The sequence below is a fragment of the Bombus pascuorum genome, chromosome 13 (genome assembly GCF_905332965.1).
Source record: "Bombus pascuorum chromosome 13, iyBomPasc1.1, whole genome shotgun sequence".
Lineage (NCBI taxonomy): Eukaryota > Metazoa > Arthropoda > Insecta > Hymenoptera > Apidae > Bombus > Bombus pascuorum.
In genome coordinates this window covers 9982278-9998005 of record NC_083500.1, presented here as the reverse complement: position 1 = coordinate 9998005, position 15728 = coordinate 9982278, and the positions used below count along the sequence as shown (strand labels likewise).

Genomic DNA, 15728 nt, shown 5'->3' with positions numbered 1-15728 from the left:
CGTTACGTGACGCATGAAGACGTATTAAAGCTTTTGAGAACCGAATTCAGACAGTCTGAATTCCCGCGTATTAGGTTGTCCGGAAAGTTTCTTTCGTTTTATGAGGAAATAAGAGACGCATAATGTTTTCCGTTTTATATTATTTTATTGCATTATGCAGGAACATAATAATAGAAATAGAACGAAATGGATCATAATTCAATGAAATAATATAAAACAGAAATTCTTGTCCGTCTATTATCATCTTATGAAACGAAAGAAACTTCTCGGACAACCTAATATTTTTGACGTGATTGAAAAGATTGAAACGGTTTGTTCCGATTTACATTCCCATTCGAAATACGTTTATCGGATTGTATAGGTGTCATTTCCTTCCACAATTTTTCTTCGTCTTTCGAGCAACTTGAATATTCCATCGTTGCAGATCCTCTCATGCTTTTCAGCGAAAAACTTGTCAATATGATTTTCTATGTCGGCGAAATTCCTGAAAAATCGGAACGCATTTTCCGAGCACTCAACATCATATCTAATGTATTGATATTGGTTTCGTATTATTCAAGCATGTAATATAAAAGCATATATTATAACATACATTGTCGTTTTTATTGTTTTATTCAAGTTAGTAACAGTAGTTAACATTTTTATATAAAGTATGTAAGACGCGAATTCGCGTCTCAAGTTCGTAAAGTGTTAACGGTATCGAGAATTTTATTCTTTTAATAAAAAATCTGAAGTACTCTCTCTCTCTCTCTCTCTTATTTTTTATTTATAAAGAAAGTAACATTTTAAAAAGCTCAGTTATTATCATCAACTGTTATAGGTGAAGTATAAATTTATTTAAAAGATGAAATACTCTCTGTGTAAGAAAAGAGACGCAAGTATAAGTCCGTTTAACATAAAATATTAAAAATAATGAGATTTAATTAACTGTCTATAATAACGATTATATATTTTCATTCCAAGACACGATCGTAAATAATCACTGATTTATTACTTAGATCGTGTAATCTTGATACTTATATAATGACTTTTAATAAAGAATCTTTAATTTAACGAAATTAAATTGCGCTTCATTGAAAAAAGAAACCTTAGACGAAAAGAGAAACATTTTAAAAACACTCCAAGTACACTTTCCCACGATAAAACACGGATATTAATAGTAGCGAGTCGAGTCGGTTGCGAGTCGACGATAAAATTCAAGTTTCGACGCTGCTTTAAAGAATAAATACGTGGTATGCGGTACGCGTGTGATTGAACGGCGGCAACGGTCCCCCAAGGAAGGCGGACAGGTTACACCGAACGTTTGGTTCGAATAAAAACGCGCGCCATCGCGAAACTGTGTCACACGTTCGCAACTCGTTTATTGCGCCGATTCATTGCACGAAAACTTCGTCGTGTCTTAATTACAGCCGTACCGCGCACAATAAAAGGCATTAATTTCTTTTTTTCCCCTTTTTTTTTTTTGCCATATCTTTTGCCGAAATGATCCACGAGGTCCGTTGCCTCGCTCTCGCCTCTTCGTGCTTTTTTTCTTTTTTTTTTTTAAATCCACTGAAATCCACTATCGTTGACCTCAATGACGTGTCAGAATCCCAGAAAGAAATTCCAGAAATTAGGGGAAAGTTGCAAAAACTGCAGGTAGATATTGCATAAAGTATTTCGTGCCTTTTTTCTTTTTTAATTCGATGATAATTTGTACATATGCTAATTATGCGGACTGAAGTTTCTCACACTTTCAGATTGTTTCATGTACAGCACCAGGAACATGGAACATTTTGAAACTATCGGAAACTAAGTGATTGCGGATTTTATCAATACCACCTAATAAGAAAATCCGCAATCATTTACTCGCCAACCCATATATATCGTTTCGATATTTCTCGATGTTTCTCTTAAAAATCAGTCCTATCATATTCATATTCGATTCAATTATATCTATAACATATATAGTCATATTGTATATAGACATACTTTTGCGAGCCAGTATAAATCTTAAATACTCTCAATATTTCTTTATTTCAGCAGCTCTGCCTTATCACCATTACCAGATAATTTACGGTTTCTTGGCTCGAAATTACTGTACGATACAGCACATCGTGCCGACACAATTTTCCGCTGGTTGCGTTTGTTAGCAGTTTCAACGACGTTGACCGCGAGTACGCAGCTTCCTCTTGCCTGGCAGCATCTACGCGCCTCGGTCTCGACCGTTATGAGGCCCAATTTTTTTTCGATCGGATCGCTGCTGGCTCGGTGCGTCGCGGTGCGTGCTAGCCACGAGGCCTGGGAAGGAGAGTCGACGAAAGAGAGGAGGGTGCGCACGGGGACTTACGAGGTTTACGGGCCCAAAAACGACGCACACGTTTCTCGCACACGACCACCACGCTTCGTGCACGCTTACGATCCTCAGCCCACCCGGCCCCGGGACCCCAGGGTGAAACTCGAGAAAACATGCATGCCGATCCGGACAAATGTCTCCAATTGTCCACCACGGAATTGGTTTCCTCCTCTAAAGCAGGAGAAAAGTTTGCTTTTGAGAGCAGCTTTCGTGATACTTTTTTCAACGTGTAGAGGGAACTTGTTTCTTTCTCCTAATTGGTTTCATGAATTTTATAATATCCAGACTTTCTTATGATATTGCATGTAAATAAAAATTGGAGTCACATTTGGTATATGCTTTTATTGAAATATAATTAGAAAAATCTCCTAGTACGGATGAAAAATTTTGAGAGTAGTTTGTGTGATATTTTCTTCAAGGTGTAGAGGAAGCTTGTTTCTTTCTCCTAATTGGTTTAATGAATTTTATAATATCCAGACTTTCTTATGATATTGCATGTAAATAAAAATTGGAGTCACATTTGGTATATGCTTTTATTGAAATATAATTAGAAAAATCTCCTAGTACGGATGAAAAATTTTGAGAGTAGTTTGTGTGATATTTTCTTCAAGGTGTAGAGGAAGCTTGTTTCTTTCTCCTAATTGGTTTAATGAATTTTATAATATCCAGACTTTCTTATGATATTGCATGTAAATAAAAATTGGAGTCACATTTGGTATATGCTTTTATTGAAATATAATTAGAAAAATCTCCTAGTACGGATGAAAAATTTTGAGAGTAGTTTGTGTGATATTTTCTTCAAGGTGTAGAGGAAGCTTGTTTCTTTCTCTTAATTGGTTTCATGAATTTTATAATATCCAGACTTTCTTATGATATTGCATGTAAATAAAAATTGGAGTCACATTTGGTATATGCTTTTATTGAAATATAATTAGAAAAATCTCCTAGTACGGATGAAAAATTTTGAGAGCAGTTTGTGTGATATTTTCTTCAAGGTGTAGAGGAAACTTGTTTCTTTCTCCTAATTGGTTTCATGAATTTTATAATATCCAGACTTTCTTATGATATTGCATGTAAATAAAAATTGGAGTCACATTTGGTATATGCTTTTATTGAAATATAATTAGAAAAATCTCCTAGTACGGATGAAAAATTTTGAGAGTAGTTTGTGTGATATTTTCTTCAAGGTGTAGAGGAAGCTTGTTTCTTTCTCTTAATTGGTTTCATTAATTTTTTAATATCCGGACTTTCTTATGATATTAAATGTAAATAAAAATTAGAGTCAAAGTAGGTATATGCTTTTATTGAAATATAATTCTAGTATGGATGGAAAATTTTGAGAGTAGTTTGTGTGATATTTTCTTCAACGTGTAGAGGAAACTTGTTTCTTTCTCCTAATTAGTTTCATTAATTTTTTAATATCCGGACTTTCCTTGATATTGCATGTAAATAAAAATTGAAGTCACATTTGGTATTTACTTTCATTGAAATGTAATTAGGAAAATCTAGTACGGATGAAAAATTTTGAGAGCAGTTTGTGTGATATTTTCTTCAAGGTGTAGAGGAAACTTGTTTCTTTCTCCTAATTGGTTTCATGAATTTTATAATATCCAGACTTTCTTATGATATTGCATGTAAATAAAAATTGGAGTCACATTTGGTATATGCTTTTATTGAAATATAATTAGAAAAATCTCCTAGTACGGATGAAAAATTTTGAGAGTAGTTTGTGTGATATTTTCTTCAAGGTGTAGAGGAAGCTTGTTTCTTTCTCTTAATTGGTTTCATTAATTTTTTAATATCCGGACTTTCTTATGATATTAAATGTAAATAAAAATTAGAGTCAAAGTAGGTATATGCTTTTATTGAAATATAATTCTAGTATGGATGGAAAATTTTGAGAGTAGTTTGTGTGATATTTTCTTCAACGTGTAGAGGAAACTTGTTTCTTTCTCCTAATTAGTTTCATTAATTTTTTAATATCCGGACTTTCCTTGATATTGCATGTAAATAAAAATTGAAGTCACATTTGGTATTTACTTTCATTGAAATGTAATTAGGAAAATCTCCTAGTACGGATGAAAAATTTTGAAAGTAGTTTGTGTGATATTTTTTGAAAGCATCGAGAAAATTTCTTCCTCTCTCCTAACAGCTTCTATGACTTTCATTGTTGGTTCTACGAAATCGAACCTTCTCCACCACTCCAGGCTATAATAAATTACTATCATAGAGAAGAAAATATACCCATGTGTGAAGGAACGTAAATTGGATATCAAGATCAAATTCGATTTAGTACGATGTTTTAGTGCAATTTAGCTGAACAATATCCATACGATAAGACTTCAAATAATGTAAATTAGAAATTATGAAATTTTGCAGTGAAACGAGACGAAGCGTAACGCGTATAATCTTGCGATATAAATATGAAATTTACATTTTTTCCAACTGTAACATCTACAATTAACTATAATTTTCTCTCCCACACACGAACAAAATTCTCGTCTCATCGTTGTTACACGAGCAAACATCAACTCATTACGAAAGTGTCTCGGAGACCATACTCAAGCTGCGTAAAAACGCCTCTTCGATTAAGAAACAATCCAAGTTAATAAGTTAACTGTCCAAAAAATCCTCTGCTATCTGCCACAAGGAATTTGCAAAAGAAGCATCATACATCTATAATTACCATCGCCACCAAAACTGCGAAGACAGTATTCTCTCGATCACCTAATCAATATTACCAACTGGCAATCGACAAACCCTCGGCGTCATTCATCCCGCATACTCATCAGGACGCGAAACGACGTTTTACGATCACAGTAGCACAATCTGTTGCACCGTGGAGCGGGATAACGCGCTGTGCATTAGCATAACGTCAAAACATGCCGATACTTTCTCCGGTCTCCGCCCCTCGTGCCTATATAGCGAGGCGTGATTACCTCGCGAAGGGTTGCAAAGGGTGAGGCGGAGGAGGAGGAGGAGAAGGAGAAGGAGAAGAAGGAGGAGGAGGAGAAGGCGAGCGAAGAGGCAGAAGGAAAAGGAGGACGAGGAAAGAGGGTTGGCAGTCGCCTCGAGAGAGCAGCACGAGGACAGGTGGCGACGAGAAACCAGGGAACCTCGGAGCCACCGAGTTCTCACGCGCGAAACCTCCAGCTGCCACCAAGAGATATACAGACGCTGTTGGGGCCGATGGCAGGCAAGCGAGCGAGCCGATCAACACACCCTCGAAAAACGCACCCGCGCGTTACCCTGTGCTGGTGCGTGGCTGTGTGCGCGTGCACGCGCTTCCACGTGTACCCTAAGCGATCGCCTAGATACCGAAATGCTTACACTGCCGTCAGAAAGTGTCAGCAGATTTGTCCAGAGATGACGCGCTTTAATTGGGAAATTACGATAGATATTTTCTAATTGGAAAATTACCATAGGGGTTTTATACTTGGCAATTATTATGCCTGAATATTATGGTAGAATTTTAATTAGCACAGATTAACGGATTATTGATAATAATGGAAGATTTGGAGAAGATTCTGCGTGAGAGAAATTGGGGACCGAGAAACACCTAATTTTTTAGATTTGAGGAACAGAAATTGGAAAAATTGTTAAACTTCTTGAAAGATAGTACAGAAGCAAATGATCTTGTTTTATATGAAAATGAAATTATTCGATTACCAGAAGAGAGTAATAGAAAGTGATGGTTAGTTGGAATAGCGAAGGTTCTACTGAAACACTGTACTATTCCACCACGTTATTATACTGATTGATAATAATGGAAGATTTAGGGAAGATTCTGCGTGAGAGAAATGGAGGACCGAGAACAGAAATTGGAAAAAATTGTTAAATTTCTTAAAAAATAGTACAGAAGCAAATAATCTTGTTTTATATGAAAATGAAGTTATTCGATTACCAGAAGAGAGTGATAGAAAGTTAGTTGGAATAATGAAGATTCTACTAAAACACTGTATTATTCCACCGCGTTATTATACCGATTGATACGAAATATTCACTTTATAGGCAATATTAGCATATTGAATTACGGCGAACGTAAATGCGTTCGTCATCGGAATTTCCAATTTTCTGCCGAATGACGTCTGGATAGCCGGATACATGTAATAAGGAAATCGATTACCGCCGTACGATATTTTGTGTCTCGTCGACTGCGTCAATCCGTGATAGATTACACAATGATATGAACTGATCAATGAGAGACCACAACCAATTAAAATTCCTCACAAACAAGTAAAATTACAATTATAATCGACAAAGGACCAAAACTAAGGCAATGATAAATTCACAGCTGAAATACGAAATTTCTTTCAATTGTTCCTACTCAAAACTACAGAGCATAAAGTTACAGCAGGTTGTATTAGGTTGACAACAATATTTTTGATTCTGTAAAGCATCAGAATGCATCCAGATGCATTCGTACACATGCACCGAAGTAAACGCGTAGGTGCATTGGACTATTAAAGGAGGGAAAGAAGGAGAGGATATATCGGACAGGGGAAGGCCGACAGATGCGTGCGGTTGGTCAGGAATCTAAATATCGCGAGTGGAGAAGACCTTGTACACCCCTTTGCCATCCCTCGCGTCCCATTCATCTTGAAACTGATTCAACCATTAGTGGAATCCTTTGCTTCACGACTTCTCTACGTTACATTTACATGTCTCGCTATTCCAAGTCCATAAAATACGGAGGTTCTGCTTCGCCATGTACGCATACTTCCCGAGCGATTCACTCGCGAACTTCGTCCCATTCATCTCGAGTTGATTGCCCATTAGAGGGAGCGGCTACTTTCAAGAATTTCGCGGCGTCCAATACAAGTGCCTTCGTATTTCATGCTTTAAATAGTCGAAAATCCGACAGTAAAACGTCCTTAAACGGATATTACACTTGAGAGCAAATTAGCCACGCTTACGAGACCTTGACACGAAGTTATATCCCCTTAAACGCGTATTAACGGGATTTTTATTCTCCCCTTGGCGAGATTAAAAATAATTAATTAACCAACATTGTGAAAGCTTGTAAAACACGTTGTAAGAAGCGTGGATTTAATGAAATACTTAATCGCGTGATTTTAGTCAATCGATAACAAAGTAAAAGTGTGAAGTATACCAAAGTGGCGCATGAAAATGGAAAGTTGGGTGGGTGGAGCTGGTAATTTGATAAGCATATAACACGAAAAGACTTCTTTTGGAAAAAAAATAATCCAACAGATGTACGTGAGACATAGTTCCACTTTAAGCGAAGAGAAATCTGTGAATGGAATTTTGTAATAACTTTATACCACGCAGACAAATCGTGATAATAAATAATGAAAGATTTGAAAAGTTATAAACATGCTGAAACTAGCAAGCGATACGATTTTGGTTATAGTTTGAAAATTAGAATTCCCAGGTTAAGTAAACAGGTTGAGATACTATGTAATTTTAGTCTATAAAACCTAATTACGAATTAACATAATTCAACACAATTTTTGTATCCTTATTATTCAGCAAGGTCAACAAAATTACCAACAGCCTCCATACAACACCCCAAACAAGTCCGACTATAGTATCAACCCACGTACATAAGATTCAACATTATAAACTCGAAGCTCGCTAACAAGGATCACATCACATGACCATATCCACCATACACGATCAGATTCTTCGTTATAATTAGCATCAAAAGATTTTCAATTGATTACCAATATACGCCAAAATGCATTTTAAAAAATATCTTATCTTACCATTAAATTTAAACCACTAACAAAAAAGACCAGACGCAGACATTACTCCAACAAATGAAATGAAATTAAGCTGCAGAAAATTTTCCTCGTGGAATGGTAAAATCATTCCGGTGTACTTTGCTTTTCTTTTTCTTCTTTTTTAATCAATCGTCAAATGAAATGAAAGGTTGAAAATATCGATATAATTCGAGGGCGACGAGTGGCTGTTAACTGAAAATGGTTCTCGGAAGGATCAGGAATTAAAATACCTCGGAAACGGATTCGCGTATGGATGGTGGAGATCGACGAGGCGTTAATGATCGATAGATCGAAACGGCCCAGTTAAACGATCGGATTATCCGCGCTATCGGCCCATCTTATAACTTATTCCGTAGATACGAGATCTGATCGGAGCGTGGTAATAGCTTCTGGTTACCGGGTGTAACCCGAAGCTCTCAATTTAGTGAGAAACGATCGACACAGACAAAAGGACTATCTCGGACATCCTTGAGTGTATAGGAGCGTTAGCCGGACGTTTTCTCGCGCCAGCCGCATTTAATGCGAGCAACCCTCCGGGCCCTCCTATTTACGTGGAATGTAAATCACGTTCACGGAGATTTTCATTTCTTATCGATCGTTTTCTACGTGGTTGCAGCCATTTTCATCCTCTCGTTTCTCCCTTTGCAGATGGGTCACGTACTACTGTTCATTTAATGCAGATGAACGCGACGTTCGAATTTCTCGCGCTCTTTCAACGGTTAAATCATCTCTAACGTTCTGATAACATTTTTCTTAAAGGCGTGAAGATTGTGCGATGGTCAATATAAAATGCTTGTAAGAAAAATAAGCGAGTAAATAATATTATTATTACTGATAAATAAATAGACCATATTAGTTGTGATTACAACTAATAATACAACAATAACAATAATGTACAACAATAATAATACTTGTATAATAATGAATAATTATACTATTATTCTAAATGAATTGTACATATTTTTAATCGTATTATTAATAATTCTAGTGTTGTAGTAGTAATATAATATTTTGAATTTTGAAAAATCATATTATTAAGCTAAACGCATAAACGTTTGCAGTTAAACAGTCTAATTCTAATAAAGTGTAAACGTATAAGAAAGAACGTGTCTAACATCTAATTTTGAAATGTTTTCAAAACATGAAATTTAGAAGCCCTCTCCTGTTTGCTGTATTTTTATCTTCAAATCCCTGCTATACGTTCTAGAGGAATTTCGAAGTTCCGCGGTTCCAATAAACTCTAAATTTCATTATTCAACTGCTGTGACCTAAACAAATTTCAAGGAAAGGATAAACGTGTCATACTCACAAATTCAATATCGTTGAAAACTATATAAGAATTGATTATCTGTATATAGCTTCATCAATAACCAGAATTATTACAGAAGAAAGATATACAGTGCACGTGAAATTACTGGACGTATCGCAATGAAAGCAAATACATAAACCGCAACAGAAATCGCGTTCCGTTTTCCTTTCTCGATCTAAGGTTAAGTTCGCAGTATTACGGCCTTCTGTGCAACAAGTTATCCTTCTATCCCCACTATTTCATCAAATCAACACGTTTCTCTTTCCCTCCCGCGGAAGATCTTTTTCCTTCGCAGTTTGATGCACGGACGTGCCCTATGTAACGACTACATCTATCCGTCCTGTTTCGTTCTTTAGAATATTCCAGTTCTTTCACTCACCTTCAACACACGACGTTCTCCGTCCTTTGTTGCTTCTCGATGCCGAGGCAACTTCCTTTCTCCTCCTGTGCAATCTCACCACGTGCTTCACTCGCACTCGTTTCTCTGATCGGAGTACAGGCATGTGCCGCGCATGCGCCAAGTGCTACCGTGCGCAGCTCGTGCTGCGCGTACGCCAGGAACGAGCACCCTTTCCTTTCTCTCTTGCTCCCTCTATGTTGATGCTACTTCCTCTACCGGCTTCTTGGCTTTCGGCATACTTTCTATCCTCCTTCCGCTTTCCTTGTTCCTTTTATCGTGTCTGCATCTTTTTCTATAGTACCGTGCGCAGCTCGTGCTGCGCGTGCGCCGCCAAGTACCAATATTCTCCTCCTTTTTCTTCGTTCTCCGTCTCAGAAATATTCCATCTTGCTCCTACGAATTATTAACACGGTTCTCCAACGATCTTTATCCTTTTCTTCATTCGCTGTCCTTATTCATCCGATTTCTTTCTACCTAACATTTTCTTCTCTGTCTGTTATACGGTGAGCAGCTCGTGCAGAGCGTATGCCACGATAAAACACCTACTTTCCGTCCTCTTTTAGACGATTGTCCCTCTTTGTCGATGATCGCCGGGGTCGTTCTATCTCCCTGCACGGGTTCCGTAATGCTTCTTTTCTTTCTTCCTTTTTTCTCTCCATCGATTTACTTTCCTCTGCTAACTAAGCCCGGCTTCTTCTCATTGCCGGGTTTTTGTTTTTCTGGCGTACCGTGCGCAGCTCGTGCTGCGCGTACGCCACGGCCGTCCTTTCTTTTCTCTTTTGCTCTCGTTCGTCACCTCGCTAATCGTTCACCCTCCTCTATCTTTTTACCTTTCTCAGTTCTCCTGCGTTTCTTGTTCTGTTTTCCTTGACCGTTCTTTTACTCTTTTAAGCTGTCTTCGTTACAATCCACCTATGCCTTCGAGCAATTCCCAATGTCAAACTTATTTGTTTGTCTTTCTTCTAGGACGTTTTACTGTTTTCTTTATATCTATTTGTTTTTTGTGGATCGACTATTTTCGCAGAGTTTGATGATCGTGGAACACGAGAGTTTAATAATTTTGTATGATCAGGATAAACACTGATGACTGACACGCGTCTTCCTGGCACGACAAATTTTTACTAACTTAAATTCGCGCATGCGCAAAGCGACGCGCTATTGCCAACCAAAGAATATTGCATTTAGAGAAATATTTGAAAATATAATTTCTCTAATATTTGTTTTAATTAATTAATTATGTTCGTGTATTTTTTAAAATTTATCTGGTATTTGTGTAAATAAAATTATGCCAGAAATGAAGGATACAAAATATTTTCTATGAATCTTACACACGTTTATAAGTGTACATACGAATATATTTTATACAATTTTATGAATATTCTATGACTGTTTTTTAGGAACTTTGTGCTTGTTTTCTACTTACATACCTTTCTCTATAAATTTTTAACTTCAGTTCGTTCAAATTGAAACAGTATAAACGCGTTATTTAAATAAGATCAAGTCAAGCGTGATAATGGTAATTTTCAGATTTCGTGATACAAATCACAATGGAAAATTGATAATTTCAAAATTAACATAACAAGATAATCGGCGAAATATGATAATTTCACCAGGAAGTTAGTCCTTTCTAGTTTATGATAATTCCACCCCTGCAAGACGAAACAATACTATACAACAATGAGTCCCGGACTAATAACAAAATTCTCACATAAAAATTCCCATTTGCATCACGTGATATGTAAATTACATAACCGGCGGTTACTCGCCTCTTCGACAAGGGTGGACGACACAAACAACAACGAAGGGGTGGAAGGTACCTGCCCTTCTGCGCAGCCGGACCCACGCACGTACCTGTGCGAAAGGACGTTGTCTCCACCCTCCTCGACACGAAGAACGCGCATGCGCAGCCCTTCTATATAAGAGGAACACTCCTCATCCTAGCTCACACTCAATCACACCTACTCAAAACGTGCGCATCTCTCTAGAGATAAAGGCGAATCATATCCAGAAAGATTCGTGTGCACGTGTTCATCTCATTTCATTTCCGCCTCGCTTTACATTCATCTTTTATCTCTCTCACTCACAGAGAAGAGGATTGCCTTCTTGCCGTATTTATACATACATACATACATACTCATCTATATATATACATATATCAATATATCCATATACGATCAGAGTCAACACACACGAAGATCTACGTTGACGTACACGACCAGGCTACAGTTGAGACACCGCAAAGATCGTCGATCAAGAACACCGAGAGTTAGCAGTCTGGTTCTGAAACGTCAGGAATCGCGACCGGTTTTTCTGCTGTGTCGGCGCCACCATGAAGAGGCAAATTTCGAGAGTAACCAACAGTTCGATGACTGATCGACGTATTGACAGTGGGCTGCTCGCCAGACGCGCCATCAAGAACGCTCTGTCGACCGTTCGAGGATTATACGGCAGGGTTCGTCGAGAGGTCATTCGAGGAAACGAGCAGATTGGCTGGCAGAATTGCGTTAACGAGATCGATCTGACAGCGTGCAGGATGCGGCTGGACGACGAGGAGCTGCGCAACCTGAGGAACGAGAACCTGGAAAACGAGCTGAAGGAACTGGCGATGAAAATGTATAACTGTTAAGAGCCACTTTGGGTCCCGTTAGCAAGAAGACGACTTGACGAAAGAATTTCAAGAAGATTGTAAGATGGCGATGCAGATCGAGGATCGATAGATATCTACCATTAGTAAGGTCTTTCATTATATTTCGCGAATTTAACTTGCACTTTAATTTCATTTATGTTTCGATGTCTTTCACTAGAAGTTAAGATTATAGATTCGCTTGACTTAACTCCTGGTTACCAGCTTTAATCGATATGTGTATTAGCTTTAACGATCGTTAAGAGAAGAATTAATGTCTTAGTAAGTAACATAAATTTAGGGGCATGTTGCAATAATAGCTGTAAGGATGTTTCAAGTTGGAAAATATTATTAGACTGACTCAAACTGTGATAGTAAAGCTACATATAAAGATAGATAATTGTAGATGTAACTTCTCGATTTCATTCGAGCACATAGGCCGCCCAGTGCATATTCCCGATAATCTTAAAAATTGTGATACGTTACGCAGAAGGTTTTACATTGCATCCGTAAACATCTAATCTGTGATAAATCGCAGATACTATGCTTCCAAGAAACTGTGATATTAGCGATCGATCGAGGTAACTGCGATAGTTTGTAAGCTAAACGAAAGAACTGTGATATGTAAAGTGGTTTAAAGGAAACTGTGGAATTGTTACAGCAACTTGTAACAACGTGATCTCACTGCCTTCACTGTCTTCCAGAAAATTGCAATATTACTTTGTAGTAATATCATCATTTTATTTAGAAAACTATAACAACCGAAACTGTGATAATTATTCGTAAACTTAAAATTATGATAATTTTTGTAAGTTAGGATAGAATTAATGGAATTGTAGCTCGAGCGATATCTTGTGATATTTGTATTTATCCAAGCAGAATCCATCGAGATCTGCCCATCGATCGGTAAAATTGAAATTCGTGTGTCGAAATTGTCCTTTTTCTTTTCTTTTTTTTTTTTTTTTGTATTCGAGAAATTTTGTATTTGTATGTTTTGTACTTCTGCCTTGTTTGTCTCTGTTTTTCTCGGTTTGTGCACTTTTATTCGTAATTTTTAGGCTTACTCATACTTTTTTATGTAACCATTACTAACTAATCATTAAGTATGTCTTGTGTTGCGTTTTCGTGTTTCATTCTTTGGTTCGATCTTCGAGTATATTCCAATTCTTTTTGCTTTTTATTCAAGGTAAATGTATTGTGACTGTATTCAATAAATAAATTGTGTGAAAAACCATTTTTGACCATTGCAATATTCCTAAAAACCTTTGTAGTATTTCATTCGAAATATTTTTCGATTTGTAAGTTTGAATCATTGAGGAATGATAGAAATGAAATTCGATGTTTTTAAGATATAAAAGACAACATAACGAAAGGATACTGTATCGAAAAGTAATTATTTTAGAATAAGGATATTTATCTTTCGCAAGAATCTGAGAATAAAATGGACAGATGTTATAAATGCTATATTTGTAGTTTCAAATCCACAAACTCTTGTACAAGTGAAGATAAAAAAGATTGAGTCTAAAAATTACCTATTTAAAGAATATTTTATTCTACGTAATTCAGACAGAACGAACATTTTCAATCATTGTAAATAGGCATTGTTTTATCTTCCAACAATTTATTTTCTATGTTTAAGCACGAATTATATATTCCATTGAAACTGTCGCTATAAAATCTGAACTATAAAATACAAATTACATAATAAATTGGTACACAGAATATGTTCTACATGTCCTTGGGACATAAATTAAAGACGTCCAACGTGGTCACTTAATTACACTTTCTGTTATTTCGCATTATATGCAAATTTTTTCTTAAGTACCACGCACCATCTATTATTAGCCCTTTTAACTTCCCTAAAGTGCAGGGTTTGGCCCTCCAACGCTAGATGGCGATCATCCAAAGGGCTATCGTGTCCCTAGATCCATCGTGCCCTTCGTACAAACGACCGCTATGCGTATCCATAACACGTTTTTCTTTTTGTTATTATTTAATTGGTACCTTACAATTTCTTCAGCTGGGCATGGCAACACGTTCGAACGAAACTTGCACAACGAATTCCTTAATTTCTACTTTACTGAAAAATGATCGCATTACCATTGGATAATGTCACGGCCCTATGTTACGGTACTTGCAAAAATAAGAGTCGTCAAACACCGAGCAATAGCACATAAATATCGAACCCTGAACGAAATTTTGATAAGTGAAAGCATTTATAAATATTCCATCGGGTATATTCCTTTTACACATGTGATATTAAAAGAAAAAAAGAAAAAAAATACATTTACGCGTCCCATCTAGATAATAAAACAAGCTGACAAACCTGAAGAAAGTTAAATTAAAGAATCGAAGAAACGTAAAGTACCAGGTGGCTGCATCGACATAAACTTCAACTGTCTATACTTAATCGCCGTTGCAGGATCTCTCTGAAATATCTCCAAACTTTCAATCAGAACAAAAAAAGATGACGTGGCCAGTCAGAAAGTAATACGCTGATTATCATATTAATCTGATCAAAATGTAGTTCAAAGTGTGGCTGGAAAGTATTACCGATCAGGCGAAAAGAAAGAAAGGGAAAGAAAGTGAAAAGCGGTTTTACATCCGAATGGTCGGGCATTTTGGTCACACGTTCACGACGAGCACATAAAATTAATACAGCGAGCGCTGTCATTAATAAAGGTGTTCGCGATTCATCGGTCGACATTCGAGCGCAGACCACAAAAGGGGGCCCAAGGTATTGCGGTATTAAATGACAAGACACGCAATCGCGGCACAGAACGCTCGAAAAAGGAGAACAGGGGCAGCGAAAAAAAGGGAAAAAAAAGAAGAATAAGAAGAAGACAGACGGCGAACAAGAGAGAGACGAAGGGATGAAAAAGAGGAATAATATAAGCGTTCCATTCGGTCCGTTTCTAGAAGGATCGAAAAAAATAGCTGCCACGGTTCAGATTACGAGCATTAACTGTCATTATACGGGTAGCCAACTACCTGAAGGCTTTCATTATGTTGCTGCTGATTCAATACAATTTTCCATTTAGATTATCGCGATGATCTTTCGCGGATCTAACCTGTTGCGCGGCCCTCGGCAAGCGCAACGTGATATCATCGGATCACGATCGACCCTAAAGAATTCTGTCTTTCTCTGTTCATCTTACAGCATGAAGATCTTGCCACCGCATAAAAGAATTTCATTGGTCTACAGGGGCCTAATCTAGCCTCAAAAGTGGCGTAGTGTTGGATTACGTTTTCGAAACTTTTGAAAATATTGTCAAATATTTGATGCCGCTGTAGAATTCGGGCCCTTTCCCAAC

The 15728-nt window shown here is 37.1% G+C and overlaps 1 protein-coding gene across 8 annotated transcripts in view; it reads right to left on the bottom strand.

Annotated features, from left to right (window-relative positions):
- LOC132913825 (tubulin monoglutamylase TTLL4-like) overlaps positions 1-15728 on the bottom strand; it is a 255140-nt gene that overhangs the window by 117843 nt on the left and 121569 nt on the right. The window contains exon 1 of one of the 8 annotated variants that reach the window (XM_060972429.1): positions 9771-10932. The exons of the other annotated variants lie outside the window; for them this stretch is intronic. The gene's annotated coding sequence lies outside the window, so the exon portion shown is untranslated. Of the gene's footprint in view, positions 1-9770; positions 10933-15728 lie in introns of those variants that run through there. 8 annotated transcript variants of the gene reach the window in all.